The 16048-nt window shown below is 42.1% G+C and overlaps 1 protein-coding gene across 4 annotated transcripts in view; it reads left to right on the top strand.

The window, feature by feature from the left end:
- The first annotated feature begins 3918 nt into the window (after positions 1–3918).
- The window catches only part of CCDC171 (coiled-coil domain containing 171), a 608461-nt gene continuing 596331 nt past the window's right edge, over positions 3919–16048 (top strand). For 2 of the 4 annotated variants that reach the window (XM_033920380.1, XM_033920408.1), the window contains exon 1: positions 4142–4275. The gene's annotated coding sequence lies outside the window, so the exon portion shown is untranslated. Of the gene's footprint in view, positions 4092–4141; positions 4276–4302; positions 4569–16048 lie in introns of those variants that run through there. The other 2 variants (XM_033920389.1, XM_033920399.1) reach the window with 2 other exon arrangements.

Genomic DNA, 16048 nt, shown 5'->3' on the forward strand with positions numbered 1-16048 from the left:
CAGTGAGGATCTTGGAATTTGTGGTTCCATTGTCATCAAAATTTTAATATTTAGGGATAATTCTTAATTCTCAATTGTCTTTTAGACAACATGTGTTGAACCTTATTAGGAAAGCTTATTTTAAATTGCATCTTTTAAATAAACTTTAACACTATTTACCATGGGATGACTATAGGTACATACGTCAAACGAAGGTGTTGTCGACCATGGATTACTGTAACATCATACTGCTAAGTATCCCTCAGACTGTTATGAGTTCCTTGCAGGTGGTTCAGAATTCTATTATTACAACATTGTTTAGATTGAAAAAGCATGACCACATATGAGTTTTATTATAGGCTCTATTGGCTTAAAATTGATTTTCAAGTTAGATACAAGCTCTTAATCCTGACTTACCTAAGTGCGCAAGGTCAAGCACATGCCGTGAACCCTGGGCCAAGAGCTTTCTCAGCCATGAGACCTGCTCTGAAGACCTTCAAGAACGCAATGTTGTTGCCCTCATCTTCAGCCTGCCTTGCTTCCCTTGCATTCCTCAGCTGCCTTGCCTCTCATCACTCACTATATTGCGCACATGATAGCAAATGCCTGATTTGCTATGCTTCCATCAGTGGGCTCCATTCCAAACAGAGAGGCTGCTGAAAGTGTACAGCACTGATAACAGAGAGGGATTGTTACTGCCAGTTGGTTGACAGGGGAAAATACGTCACTACTTCTCTGCCACATACTTTGCCTTTCTGCAATCCTCTTCCCACAGAATGTATAACTCCTTACACTTTGTTATCAAAGTTGCACTCTTTTGTGCAGTGTGGTTTGACAATACAGACATGAAGAGGTCAGGCTGCAGACAGTTAAAAGCAGGGGTATTTTCCTGTGCAGCATCTTGTATTTGGCAACAGGGAAAGATAAGCAAGTTTAAAAGGTTGTTGAAACATCACCTGTTTTGCCTTATGAAGTATGCTAGCTGAGTTTTGAGATAATTCTAGAACTGTATTGTAATTATATTGCTGATGTTTATAATGAAAAAGATGAGTTGGCAATTGTAGTTATGCTGATTTTATGGATGTAGATCATGTAATGTGAAATGCTTATGTTTTAGATGTTATTTTTATGTAATATGTTACTTTTATTGTGTGTTATATTATACTCCACTTTGATAAAGGCAGATTATAAATAAACAAAAAAAAACCCAAATTATATACAGTATATTAAAAATAATGAAAACCAAAACCATCAATAAAACTGTTTATATTAATCATAATAGAAGATTGTAAAGATACTCAAGGTGATAAACCAAAAATTGCAATTATAATAAAATGATTAATAATGATTAATAATGTTTAAAAGGATAAAAAATATAATAAAATACAGATCTCTACTTAAGATAAAAAAATAAATAAAAGCCCCCCCCCCCCTTTTTTTTCAAAACCATAGCACGGTTTTTAGCACCAGTCATGGCAATAACAGCTCCAACGCTCATAGGACCAGTGGTCAGAGTCTTCTCCGACATTGCAACAGTGGTGGCCAATGTCAATTGAAAGGGATGCACGAAGAGTGCATCTCTTTGTCGGGAAACCCATATGCTATTTCACTGGGCAGAGTCTCAGGTGCTGTCGATAGTACATGTTGCAGGTGTGGACAATGTTCAGGCTGTCATCCTCAGCAGACAGACCTTGGATATAGGTGAGTGGACACTGTCAAGGGCAGCATTTCAGACCATTGTTCAGCGCTGGGGTCATCTACACTCTGACTTCATGGCAACAGCGAAAATAAAGAAAGCAGATTCTTTAGTTGAAGATTTGAGCCCAGCAGCGAGAGTCTAGACCAGGGGTCCCCAAAGTCCCTCCTTAAGGGCCGCAATCCAGTTGGATTTTCAGGATTTTCCCAATGAATATGCATGAGATCTATGTGCATGCACTGCTTTCAATGCATATTCATTGGGGAAATCCTGAAAATCCGACTGGATTGCAGCCCTCAAGGTAGGACTTTGGGGACCCCTGGTCTAGACCAGTCATGGGCAACTCCAGTCCTCGAGAGCCGGAATCCAGTTGGGTTTTCAGGATTTCCCCAATGAATATGCATGAGATCTATTTGCATGCACTGCTTTCAATGCATATTCATTGCGGAAATCCTGAAAACCCGATTGGATTCCAGCCCTCGAGGACCGGAGTTGCCCATGTCTGGTCTAGACCAGGGGTGGGCAACTCTTGTCCTTGAGGGACGGAATCCAGTTGGGTTTTCAGGATTTCCCCAATGAATATGCATTTGCATGCACTGCTTTCAATGCATATTCATTGGGGAAGTCCTGAAAACCCGACTGGATTCCGGCCCAAGGACCGGAGTTGCCCACCCCTGGTCTCAGGGCATCTTGTTGTATGTCTTCCCTGACCCATGATAGGCCGAGTCATTCAACGGATTGCAGCTCATTAGGGAAGAGTCATTCTGGTGCAGGGATCTCAAAGTCCCTCCTTGAGGGCTGCAATCCAGCCGGGTTTTCCCTAATGAATATGCATTGAAAGCAGTGCATGCACATAGATCTCATGCATATTCATTGGAGAAATCCTGAAAACCCGACTGGATTGCGGCAAAGGAGAAACTTTGAGATCCCTGTGGTAGTTCCAGATTGGCCTTGTAGATGGTACACAGATCAAATGTGTCTTCGAACAGCCTTTCCTTAGAATTTCAGAGACTGGAATCTAGTGGAGGCACTCGTGAAAAGCTGGTTTTCAGGAGAGGTGTAACAAATTAATAATACGTATGAAGAATTGCTGCCTATATACAGCACCAAGAGGATGTACCTGGGGAAAGCTGTGAAATGGAGCTTTGTTGGGCAGTAACTGCCATCCTTTTTGGACTCAGATAAGTTCATTGATTTTTGTACAGTTTGTATTTTTTGCATATTGCTTTCAATTTTTCACTATTTTAGTGTTGAAAGTGATTGTGGGCATTCTGTGGATTAATAGCCATTCTCCCACTTCGTGAGGAAGAGCACCTAGGGGTTATTAATTTTCTAACATGTATTTTGAAACTTGGGTGTATTTCCCAACACTTATGAAAGTTCAAAGAGACATAATGATGTATGAGGCAGACTCATTTAGGTAGTATTTTGACAATCACTGTTCATGAATCGTCAGCCCGGGATAGGACTGCTTATTTATATTTATTTGCAGTCCACCAGTACTGAGATCTCTTTCTTTCTTTCTTTCGTTTTGAGCTCCAGGTGCCCATTTTTGCGAACTGGGATTAGGGGGGCTTTTTGCCCTCTTTAAAAACTATTTGCCAATTTTTGGAAAGTTGTTATTTAGTTTTTGACATATCTTAGGTTTTTTTCAAGGCCTTCTGTAGCATAAGAACTGCCATACTGGAACAGACCTAAAGTTAATCAAGCCTAGTATCCTGTTTCCAACCGTGGCCAACCCAGGCTCAAGCACCTAGCTAGATCCTAATAGTACAACAGATTTTATGCTGCTTATCCTAGGAATAGGCAGTGGATTTCCCAAGCCATCTCAATAATGGCCTATGGACTTCTCTTTTAGGAAATTATCCAAAACATTTTTAAACCCCGCTAAGCCTGTTTTGTTTTTCAATATTTATCAGACCAGAGGAAATCTCAAAAATGCCCGCTCAGAACCAAATAGCTGCCCCTCTCCTGCTCTGCCAACAGGTTGTTTGTACGTCACACAGCAGCCTGTGACGTTCCCGCGATTACAGCCGCGCTCTTGAGGCGGGAAGCTTGGCGCGCCGCGGATAGCTCAAAAGCAACAACGAACGGTCAGCGTGAGCATCGGCAGGGCACACATGCACGAACGAAAAGTACAGGAACGGCGCACGCGCCTGACAGCGCAGATTACGTAAGAGATCGGTGGAAGAGGCAGTTGTCAAATCTGGCCGGTTCGTTTTTCAGACACGCCCCCAAGCAAAAGAGTCCCTCCTTCGGGTCCCGCCTCTACCCCGGCTCCTCCTTTCCCGGACCTCTTGTGACCCCGCGCAGGCTCAGTGCGCGGCCTTCATCAGGCAGTGTCGCCAATCAGTGGTGCCCGGCATTATTTTCCGAACCGTTCCTCCCTGTTCCGGCCGCGTGGCACGCGCAACGGGTAAGAAAAGAAAGAGGGGAGGGCGGAAGGGGCGGAGTCGGGGGGTTGCACTGACAGTACGGAGAAGGGAAGCAAAAGCACAGCGTGGGGAGTTTAAAAGGCTGGCACAGTTGTCTATAGGAGAGAGGCATTTTGGGTCTGGGCCGGAGGGTGTAGGGGAGATGGTGGTACCCCCTGATTTCAGGTAAAAGTTACCCCCTCCCCACCAAGGGCAAGTAGCAGCCTTTCTGGTTGTTTGAAGTTGTCTCCCCTTGCTCGTGTCCGCTGAAGCTTGTCTTCCAACGTACTGTCATTCGATTCCCTTTTGTCTGGGACAGTGTCTTCGGATGGGGCTTGGTTTTGCGAATGCTTTGGTAGTACAGCACTCTTTGTGCCAGGGGAAAGCGTACAGGGGAATTCTTGGTCGTTTTAGAAGGGCTATTTACGTTTGAGACATGCATAAACCAGTACTTAAAACGTTTTATTATGCATAAACATGTAAGTTTCCCTTTTACAAAGCTGTGATATGCATGTCAAAGACCCCAAGTGTATGCAGGGTACGAGCCTTTGATGGTCTCTAGGCAAAAATGGTGGGCCACTACACCCTCATATAAATACATTTAAAAACTCTCAGGAGTGGGGCCTTGCATAGTTCTTACAGCAGGTAAGCATTGCTTCCTGATTTTTGCTGTCAAGTGGGGTGGGGAGAATATCTAGCTCTCTGGGCAGTAGTAGTTCTCTGGTCCCAAGAAACCCACTTTTCCAGCAGCTTTCAAGAGCAACAATCATCCTTGGGAGCTGCTGAACTAGTAGTACATTTGACAGGACCCCCCCCCCCCCCTTATCATTTGGGCCCTAGGATGGGCCTAAGTTGCCTTAAACTTGTCCCGAGTGTATACAAATGGTAAGGGGGTATGATCTGGGTGTGTTTTGGGCAGGATAGGGTGTGCCTAGATTCTAGAACATAAATGTTTGGGTTTTTTCCCCCTATTTCAGAAGGGGAATAGACTTCATTATAAATTCTGACATAGGAAATCTACTACTAAGCACTTGAGCAGCAGAGCACTAGTAGGATTAAAGGATTTACCCCTTTAATCCCCCCTCTGTTGTTTTTGTCCCTGAAAAAAACAAGGGATACCTGTTTCTTTGTCAGCATCATGAAAATTAGAGGCTGACTGAAACCAGGTTTTCCAGTTTCAACCAAAACTAACCATTTTCTGCAGAAACCAAAACTGCAGATGGAACTTATTGCCTGGTTTTGTTTGAAACAGAAAACTAAGATTTGGTTCTCTGAATGTGAACCAATGAAGCCCACTGGGGATTGTCAGAGCTTGCAGTTGGCAGCACTCCAGTAAACTCACAGGAGATTACCCTCAGTCCCAGGAACTAGAAGCACAGGCTAACAACTGGGAGAGCCATTTTAACAAAAACATCTTTACAAGTCTGACACGTTTAGGTTCCTGTCAATGCAGATGTAGTTAAATATTCTTTGAGACAGAACCTTTGTAAGATTATGTTAAAATATGTTTACTGGCTTTTTATCCTTATCCAAACTGCACAAATAACAAGAGAAAAACATTGAGATGTTTCCTATTTTATATATAGTTAAAGGATAACCATTATACTGTAGATTATTGAGAGTGTGGCGCAGTAGTTAAAGCTACAGCCTTAGCACCCTGAGGCTGTGGGTTCAAACCCACGCTGCTCCTTGTGACCCTGAGCAAGTCACTTAATCCCCTTATTGCCCTAGGCATGTGAGCCCAGTGGGACAGATGGGAAAAAAATGCTTGAATAGCTGAATAAATTCATGTAAACCATTCTGAGCTCCCCTGGGAGAAAGGTATATAAAACTGAATGAATAAATAAATATTAAAACAAGGTAAGGAGTTCAGCTACTGGTCTACAATGAGGACATTATTGAAGCCTGATGCAGAATCCAGAATATAAAAGCTCATTGATGTTAGTGAATGCAAGGTCTATATGCTCTGAAAAGTTATAATCAACAGCAATATATTTCTCAAACTATTTTCTAATATATGAATGTCATTTCAACTAGAAAATCGTCTAAATATATTCCCTCAAGGCTGTTTCGCTTTTCTCAAAAAGATTGGCTCTAGCTTCCCAAACTTGGAGCCCCTTTTACAAAGCTATGGTAGTGAGTTCCAGTGTGGTAAATGCAATGCAGTCCATAGGAACTGAATGGGCTGTATCACATGTGCAATGCAGGAATTGCTGTGGATTTGTAAAAGGAGACCTTAAAGAGGTCAAACTTTTATCAACCCGAAGTAAAGCTATTTCATATGCAGGACCTATATTTTGGAATTCTATGTTTGATACTTTTCAGGGCAATCTCATTCTAATTAAGATAATTTTATTTCAGCAATATTATGGGCCTATCAATCACCCACTGTGAGTAATGCCATGTATTCTAATATAAGTTTTGTATTACTGTATTATTTATATTGTAATGTACATTTGTATTCAATACCACTCTGCAAATACTGTACTGATGTCCATCACTGTACTGATGCCGTTGATCCAGGAACAGATAAGGGAACTAGTGCAGAGGGAGTTGGCTTCCATACATCAAAGCAACTTATGCCACCCTGTGACACCACCGGCACTAACCCAGCTTGAGCATCGCTTCTCAAGGGCATCGAGGTCTAGGTCATGCACTCCCCATTAACACCGGTCAAGAACCAGGACATCTAGACATCTGAGCTCTTCCATTCTATGTTGTATCGGCATCATCAATGATCCAGGAGTGCTTCCATTATCTCAGCCAGCACTGTTCTTATTGATGTATAATTTCAGCCAGCACTGTTTTTATTGATGCATATCCAGGCATTGATCATAGAGATGGTCTTCCTCGCCACCACCAGGCATCAAGGAGTATTCCTCAAGATTTGTCTTAGCATAAATAGAACCCCACAGAGGCTTAGGAAGAAAAATGCCTGTCAAAGCCAAAAAGAAATCCTTGCTATATAAATAAGTATAAAGAAATCCTCACTATATAAATAAGTAGAAATATGTGAGTGTAAGGGGAAGTGGAATCAGTTTTATAAGGTCTTCCCAACAGCATTACACCTGATTGACTAGACTCAACAAACGCCTCTGGCCCACCTTTTACATCATTCAACACTACCCTTATGTTAATACATCACATAAATTGTGCTCTAAATCAATGCATAATTGTGTAGCCACTTCCCAAACAGTTTGGGAAGTTTGAAGCGATAAGTATAAAATGAATATTCAAATAAGTTCAATAAAGATTCCTTTTTCATCCGTGCAGAGTCATGCTGAGATTTGTCTTATCATACCTACTCTGAGAACCTGGATATCTCGGCAGATGACTCATATGGTTTATCCTCTGACCCATCTTCACCACCACTTCGTAGGACATCACTTCCAGAGAGAATATCTTTCACACGTTTCGTCCATCAAATGGGTTAGGCTCTTCCAGTGAAAATGGAGTCGGAGTCTGAACCCAGGGAAGAACTCTTTGAGGCCTTGGATTATCAACAGATTCCCAAAGACTGTCTGAAACTACTTTTTCATAACTTGATGAAAGATACTATATTTAAAAATTGATAGGTCCCATTCCTGGTCCCAGTGGCTCCCAGGAAACTGGATTCTCTTTTTCCAGAGTACAATCTTGTCCAGGATTTGATAAACCTCAATTGCAACACCAATCCCTCCTAGTAGAGTCTGCACTTAAGAAAGTTAGCAGTTCCCGGAAGACAGGGAAGAACCCTGGACAAGTTTGGGAAATGTCTCTTTCAATATTCCATGCTTACCAGCTGAATCCTTATCTATAATTTCTATATATATGACCTTCTACATGAAGTCATTAATCCAACAGATAACTCAATTTAAACAATTTTTGTCTGATGATCAACTTTCCAACACATTTCAAAAAATTTATTAGAAACCAGAAAGTTTATGGCCCGGTCTGTTCTTGATGCCTTTGATGTAACCTCTAGAGCAGTGGTTCTCAACCCTGTCCTGGGGACCCCCCAGCCAGTCGGGTTTTCAAGATATCCCTAATGAATATGCATGAGATAGATTTGCATATAATGGAAGTGACAGGTATGCAAATCTCTCTCATGCATATTAGGGATATCTTGAAAACCCGACTGGCTGGGGAGTCCCCAGGACAGGGTTGAGAACCACTGCTCTAGAGTATCAGCCCTCTCTATCGCTATGAGAAGGCAAGCTTGGCTATAAATCTCAGACATTGACCAGAATGTGCAAGACCGATTAGCCAACATACCATGCCTAGGAGATAACCTGTGTGATGAAAAGATCAAGGAGGCTACCCAGAAAATCAGCAGACATGAGCAGAATATGTCCACTCTCTCTGCTTCAAAAGTTTCCAGATCTCAGCCTCTCAAGAGGTACTTCCATCCTAGATCTTCTTCCTCCTCATACAATAAAATAAGATATGTACCATACTCTATTATATCGAGAGCTCCTACACAGAGGAGCCTAGGCAACAGAAAACTTAAAAGGCTCAACCACAACAATAGACACAACAGTCTTTTTGACCAGCTTCTGGAGTATTTAACCAGCATTCTACAATCTCTGCCTTCCACTCTGTCATTTGGAGGCTGTCTCATACATTTCTATCTTCGTTAGCCTCTCATTACATCAGACACTTGGGTTCTCAAAATTGTAAAACAAGGATATGCTCTTCACCTATGGAGCATACCTCCAAACTATTCTCCAAAAGAGTTGTCTTTCATTTCCTATCAGACTGCCCTTCTTCAACAAGAACTCTTGGCCCTTTTGCAGCTCAATGCCATCAAACCAGTACCCCTTCTGCAGAGAGACCAGGGGTTCTACTCCAAATACTACCTCATACCAAAAAAGACAGAAGGTAATTTTAAATCCCCCTCAAATATTTAGTGAAGGAGAAATTCTGGATGCTCTCTCTGGGAACCCTATTTTCACTCTTGGAGAAGGACGACAGACTTTACTTTCTGGATATCAAAGAAGCATATAAGCATATTCCAATCCTTCCACCCACAAAGTATCTTTGCTTTCAGATAGGAACACGACACTACCAATACAAGATGCTGCCATTTGGCATAGTGTCAGCACCCAGGGTATTCACAAAATGTTTGGTTGTAGTGGCTCCAACACTCCTTTTATTACATCTTTCATGTATTCCCTTATCTCGATGACTGGTTGATCAAGGCGTTGTCACCTCAAGCTGCTTAGTTAGCCATCAACTCGACTATACATCTCCTGGAATTTCTAAGGTTCACAATCAATTATCAGACATCCCATCTCCAACCAACCTAGAATCTGGAATTCATTGGGGCTCTACTGGACACAAATCAGGCTTATGTTTACCTTCCTCAACAGAGGCTAGACACTCTACTTCACTTCTGCAAACACATGTCTACTCTTCAAACCATCACTGCAAGACAGATAATGCAATTTTTAGGACACATGGCTTCAACAGCTCATGTAACTCCATTCATACGTCTTCATCTCAGAGAGCCTCTGTGGACTCTTGCCTCTCAGTGGTCTCAAGACACAGATCGGCTATCCCAGAAACTCAAAGTCACCTCTCCATTATGTCAGTCCCTTCAGTGGTGGTTGGTACCAACAAATCTGTGCAGGGCCTATTCTTTCAAATTCCTCCGCATCAGAAGATACTAACAACAGATGCCTATATGTTTCTATGGGGAACTCACCTAGATGGCTTTCATACTCTCAGGGCATCTGAAGTGTTCAAGAAAAATCTTTCCACATCAATCTTCTAGACTAGAGCTACGAGAAATTCACAATGCTTTTCAGACCTTTCAAGATCGCTTTCTCAACCAAGTAATACTGATCCACAAAGACAATCAAGTACCAATGTACTATGTAAACAAACAAGGGGGTACAGGGTCTTGCCTGCTTTGCCGAGAAGCAATACAAACCTGGAATTGGGCAATTCTGTGAAATATTTTTCTCAAGGTTGTATATCTAGCAGGCAAACAAAGACTGGCAGAAAGACTGAGCAGATTCCTTCAACCTCATGAGTGGTAACTTAGCTCGACTGTATTACATCAGATCTTCTAAATCTGGGGGGGAAGGGGGCTCCACAAATAGATCTCTTTGCAACTCTGAACAATCACAAATTTCCTCACTTCTGTTCCAGACTATATTCATCTCATTATCTGGAGACAGGGGCTTTCCTTCTAGATTAGAGAAATTTGTTTGCCCATGCAGTCCCTCCAATTCCTCTAACAGAGAAGACTCTGTTCAAACTGCGATAGGTACCAGCTACTATGATCCTCATAGCTCCACGGTGGCCGAGATAACCCTGGTTTTCTGTTTTTCTTCAGCTCGGTGTAATGGAACTCATTCTACTGAAATATTTTCCAACTTTACTGACTCAGAACGAAGGGTCCCTTCTCCATCCCAGTTTCCATTCTCTAACACTCAGTCTGATACCTCTCTCCCAATGGATAGATAGATTCACACTCTCTACTCCAGTATCAGCCATAATAGACGCTTCCAAGAAATTGTAAGCACACAACACCGGTGATCTTCCAAGCATTTGTCTCGGATCCACCTTATACAACATTATATCATGATAAAGTTGTCCTTTGCACACATCCCAAATTCCTACTAAAAGTATTCTCGGACTTTTCATCTCTATAGTTCTGCCTGTCTTCTTCCCAAGACCACATTCCTATCCTGGTGAAGCTGCACTCCACGCACTGGACTGTAAACATGCTTTGGCTTACAATCTGGATCGAACCAAGCCTCATAGAACTTCCACTCAACTATTCCTGTCATTTTGATTTTAACAGGCTGGGAACTCCTATAACCAAAAGAACAATCTCTACATGGTTAGCAGACTGTATCTCCTGCTATACTTGGGCTGAGCTGCCGCTGGAAGGTTGTGTCGCAGCACATAAAGTTAGAGCAATGGTAACTTCAGTAGCTTGTCTATGTTCCGTTCCCATTGAGGACATTTATAAATCAGCAATCTGGTCCGCGGTTCATACTTTCATATCCCACTACTTTCTGGAGAATCATTCCAGATGGGATAATCCATTTGGCCAAGCAATTCTGCAAACTTTATTCTCTGTTTAGATGCCAACTTTCCTCCAACCCTTCAGTATTAGCTAGGGAGGCCCATCTGTGTCCTGAAGAGGTGCTGAGTGAGGATTTGCTAAGGGGAAGAAAAACAATGGAAAATCTTACCTGTTGGCATTCAAACTTGGGAAAAGGTAAAACTCTGGCTTCAGTAGGTTATTTTATTGTCCTTTTTTACTTTTTAGTTCAGTACTCTGCTTTTTCAGCAAAGTCAGTTTAGGCAATAGTGTAGCCTTTAAAGTCTCTCAGGGTTTTTATATAAAAAGTAAAGGAAAATTTAAATCAATTAAATTAAATATTTAAGGAGAGGGTAAGGTTGGGCAGATTGGATGGACCATTTGGGTCTTTATCTGCCATCATTTACTATGTTATTATGTTATGTTTCATCTTGATTAGTATTTTAGGTTGCATTTCAGAGCATAAGATAAGATTAGGGCACATATAGCAGTTGAGGAAAGTCTTTGTTCAGTGTTTAACATTAGTTTAAAATACAGCTAGAAAAAGGAAGCCATAAAGAGCATATTTTTTTGCAAAAGTTTTTCAGTTAGGCAGTTAGAAACCTTTTGTTTAGTTGCCTTTCAGTTAAACAATAGTGCCTGATTACAGGGAAAAATCAAACAGTCAGGATCAGTGCAGGGTGACTTATCCAGGAGGTGTAGCTGACATCATTTACACTTTAGAAGCACAGCTAATGAAAAGGTAACCCAGATCTCAACTGCTCCTTGCCAGAGGATGTGGTAAGAGTGGTTAATGTACTAGTTAAAAAAAAAAAAAAAGGCTTAGACAAGTTCCTAGAGGGTTTCAAAAAGGGGTTGGACATGTTCCTGAAGGAAAAGGGGATTGAGGGGTACAGTTAGAGGGGTACTATAAAGGATAAAATGTCTTAAGTAAAGGATCACTACAGGTCACGGACCTGGGAGGCCACCGTGAGTGCGGACTGCTGAGCACGATGAACCTATAGTCTGACTCGGCAGAGGTGATGCTTATGTTCTTATGTTCCATAGTCTGCTGTTGAGACAGACATGTGAGAAGCCATTGCTTGCCCTGGATTGGTAGCATGAAATGCTGCTACTGTTTGGGTTTTTGCCAGGTACTTGTGACTTGAATTGGCCTCTGTGAAAATGGGATACTGGGCTAGATGGACCATTGGTCTGACCCAGTAAGGCTGTCCTTTATGAAGAGGTGCTGAGTTAGAATCTGCTAAGGGAAGAAAAACTCCATTTTGGAATATCGTACCTGCTAGCACTCAAATTTAGGAAAAGGTAAACTTGGACTTCAGTAGGTTATTTCATTGTCCTTATCGCTTACTTTTTTAGTTCAGTAATCTGATGTTTCAGCAGTCAGTTTAGACAATATTGTAGCCTTTAGAGTCTGTTAGGGTTTTATATAAAAAGTGTATTAGTTTAGATTAGCATTTTAGGTTTACATTTCAGAGCATAAGATCAGATTAGGGCACAGATAGCAGTTGAGGAAGTCTCTAATTAGTGTTTAATTCCCTCTCTCCTACCCACCCTTCCCATGCTGATCTTTTGATTTATAGGCTCTTCAGCCAATTAGGAACAGGGCATTGCTTGTGTAGAATTTTTTTCTGCTTTTCTTATTTTTTTCCATCAGGTGTAAGTACTTCTGCAACCACAGTATGGTTGGGATGTAGGGTTACCAGACATCTGGAAAAATCCAGACATGTCTTCTTTTTAGAGGACTGTCCGGGTGCCCGGATGGACTTTCCAACACCCAGCAGTTGTCCGGGTTTTGGAAAGCTCTAGTCATTTGTGGAAGGTCTCTGAGCATGCTCGGATGCCCCCAGACACAGCCCCGAGGTCAGGAATAATGAGATGAGTCTTTTGGGAGGGGCGGGACTGAAGGCAGAATGGGGTGTGGCCAGGGGCAGGACCACGTATCCGAGATTTCACTGAGAAATGTATGGTAACTCTACTGGGAAGCAACGTGTGACCAAAGCTATTGCTCATGTTACAGCTTCTATCTCTGTGCAGCAGAAAATGTTACCCGAGTAGTTCCATGTGCATGCTGTTGTCAGCTTGAATATCTCATGAAGGAAGTAAATGAACTGAGAGAGGAGGTGGCAAAACTGAGAAGCATCCGTGAGAATGAGAGGTACATTGATGAAATGCTTCATGTAGCAGTGGGGAAGAAGAGGCGGTTTTGAGGAAGGAAAGCTAGGCTCAGTTTATAGGACTCTGCTGGAATGACACTGTGACTCCACCTCCCATTGAACTGAAGAACCAGTATGCAGCCGTGGAAGTGGAGGTGATGAAAGCATGCCAGGGATAGGAAGGACCAAAGCTCGAAATCCCCAAAGTTGCTGGAGGATAAGGTAGTGGTGGATGGTGCATCCATCTGCAGGAAAGCCAGCACGCCTTTAATCAAGGAAGAGAAAACTACAAACGTCTCCTGAGGAAGGCAAGTTTGTTTGCCGAAACCCGGATCCTGGTTGGGATTCCATTTCATCCTAGGATTCCATTTCATCTGGGACCTCAAGTTTCAAGTTTATTAGTATTTTATATACCGCCTATCAAGGTTATCTAAGCGGTTTTACAATCAGGTACTCAAGCATTTTCCCTCATATGGTCTTTTTAAATTTCATTATTGTCTGTTTTGAATAAACGTAACTAACGGTTGGTATAGACATCTCTCTTGCCTCTTTGCTGTTTTTTGTACTTTTGCCGAGGCCTGTTCGCTTTTTTCTTCCCCACATCCATCTGCAGACCAGACATGGTGTCCCAGGAGGTATGTTGTTTGCCTGATACCAAAATTGAAGATGTTATGGAGATGTTATGACTATTATTCAATTCTGCCCATCCATGTTGGCACTCGTGAGACTGCTAGGTACCTCTATGAATGTATCAAAAGTGACTTCATGGCTCTGGGATTGAAGGTGAAGCAGTCAAGTGTACAGGTGGTATTCCCATCAATCCTCCATGTTGAGGATAAAGGCCTGGGCAGAGAAGCTCACATCCTGGAGATGAATGTGTGGATGGTGTTCTTGAAAGTGTTTTGACTTTCTAGACCATGGCATGATTTTCCAAAGGCTGCTGAGCAGGGATGATGTGCATCTATCAGCAAATGGAAGAAGTGTCTTCAGCAGCAGACTGGCTAACCTAGAATCGTTGGGGTGGGGTGATCAAAGCCCCCAGGTGAATATAAGTCTTCAGGTAAGTGAATCACTGAATACCTCTACACAAAAGTGAAAAAGGGGCCATGTCTGGAAAGCTGTATATACCAATGCTCGAAATATGGGAAACAAGGTTCTGGATCTGGAAACTGTGATGGAAGAGGCTGTTGGATTTAGTGGCTATCACAGAGATGTGGTTCGTGGAGAACCACAACTGGAATGCAGTTATACCGGGCTATATGATCTGTTCAGAAAAGATAAGATAGGAAAAAAAGGAGGGAGAGTGACATATGTAAAGATCATATTAAAGCCACACAATTGCAAGATTTGCAGGGTAAAGAAGATACATTAAGGGTCAATCCGGAAAGAGGGAAAGGAAAATGAATTTATATTGGTTTGATATAAATTTCTCCTTCACAGATAGAACATAAGAATTGCCATCTCCGGATCAGACCCTGGGTCCATCAAGTCCGGTGATCCGTACATGCGAAGGCCCCACCAGGTGTACCCTGGCATAGTTTTAGTCCCCATATTACTGTTTGCTTCTCAAGGGAGATGTGCATCTAATTTACCCTTACCCGTATCACTCTATACCACTCTTTAAGGAGATGTGCATCTAATTTACCCTTACCCGTATCACTCTATACCACTCTTTAAGGAGATGTGCATCTAGTTTACCCTTAAATCCTAGAACGGTGGATTCTGCAATTACTTCCTCTGGGAGAGCATTCCAGGTGTCCACTACTCGCTGCGTGAAGCAGAACTTCCTGATATTCGTCCTGGACAGAGATTTAATAGCTAACAGAGATTTAATAGTTGACATTCAGAATATAGCTGTAAAAGGGGAAGTATAACTAATAAATGATTTTAACCTGCCAGATATTGTTTGGGATATCCCTATTGCAGGGTCTTCTAGAAGTAGGGAGCTCCTGGATTCTGTACAAGGAGAACTGTTCAGCAGTTGATAATGGAACCCACCCAGGATGTGGCCATTCTGGGCTTAGTGCTTATAAACGGGGAAAGTGTTTCTGATGTTATAGTGGGTGATCACCTGACCTCCAGTGATCACAGCATGATGCAGTTTAATATTAAGACAGGTGTAGAGAGGGCTCATTTGAAAGTGAAGATTCTAGACTTTAACAAAACTAACTTAGTTCAGATGGGCAATTACGTGAAGGAATTGTCTGAATGGGAACATCTGGAAGAAGTAGGAAATTAGTGGGCAAAACTGAAAGGAGCTATTGTAAGGGCAACAAACCATTTTGTAAGAAAAGTAAGTAAAAGTAAGAGGAAAAGTAGTAGCTGAAAAAGTAAGGAAAAAGAAGTTGGCTTTCATAAACTACAAAAGATCGCAGAAGGAGAAAGATGGACAAAAATATTGAGAATTTAAGAGAGGCTGGTTGTGTAGTCAGGAAAGCAGATATGCAAATGAAAGAAAAAATAGCTGACACAGTAAAATGGGGGTGGGGGTGGGGGGAGAAGACATTTTTTAGATAAGCTGCTAAATAAAAGACTGAATTGCTTAACAGCTGAAGATCTGGGAGCAGGAACGCAGAAGACAAACACAAATAGTGATAGAGATGTGGTAGACGTTGATTGATTTTTCAGAGGATTGTGTTCATGAGGAGCTAGCTAATCTGAAGGTGGACAAAGCAATAGGGCTGAATGGTGGTACATCCTAGGGTACTGAAGGAACTTAGGGAAACTCTGGCAGCTCCGCTGGCTGACCTTTTTCAGTGCTTCT

This window comes from Geotrypetes seraphini, chromosome 1 (assembly GCF_902459505.1).
Source record: "Geotrypetes seraphini chromosome 1, aGeoSer1.1, whole genome shotgun sequence".
NCBI lineage: Eukaryota > Metazoa > Chordata > Amphibia > Gymnophiona > Dermophiidae > Geotrypetes > Geotrypetes seraphini.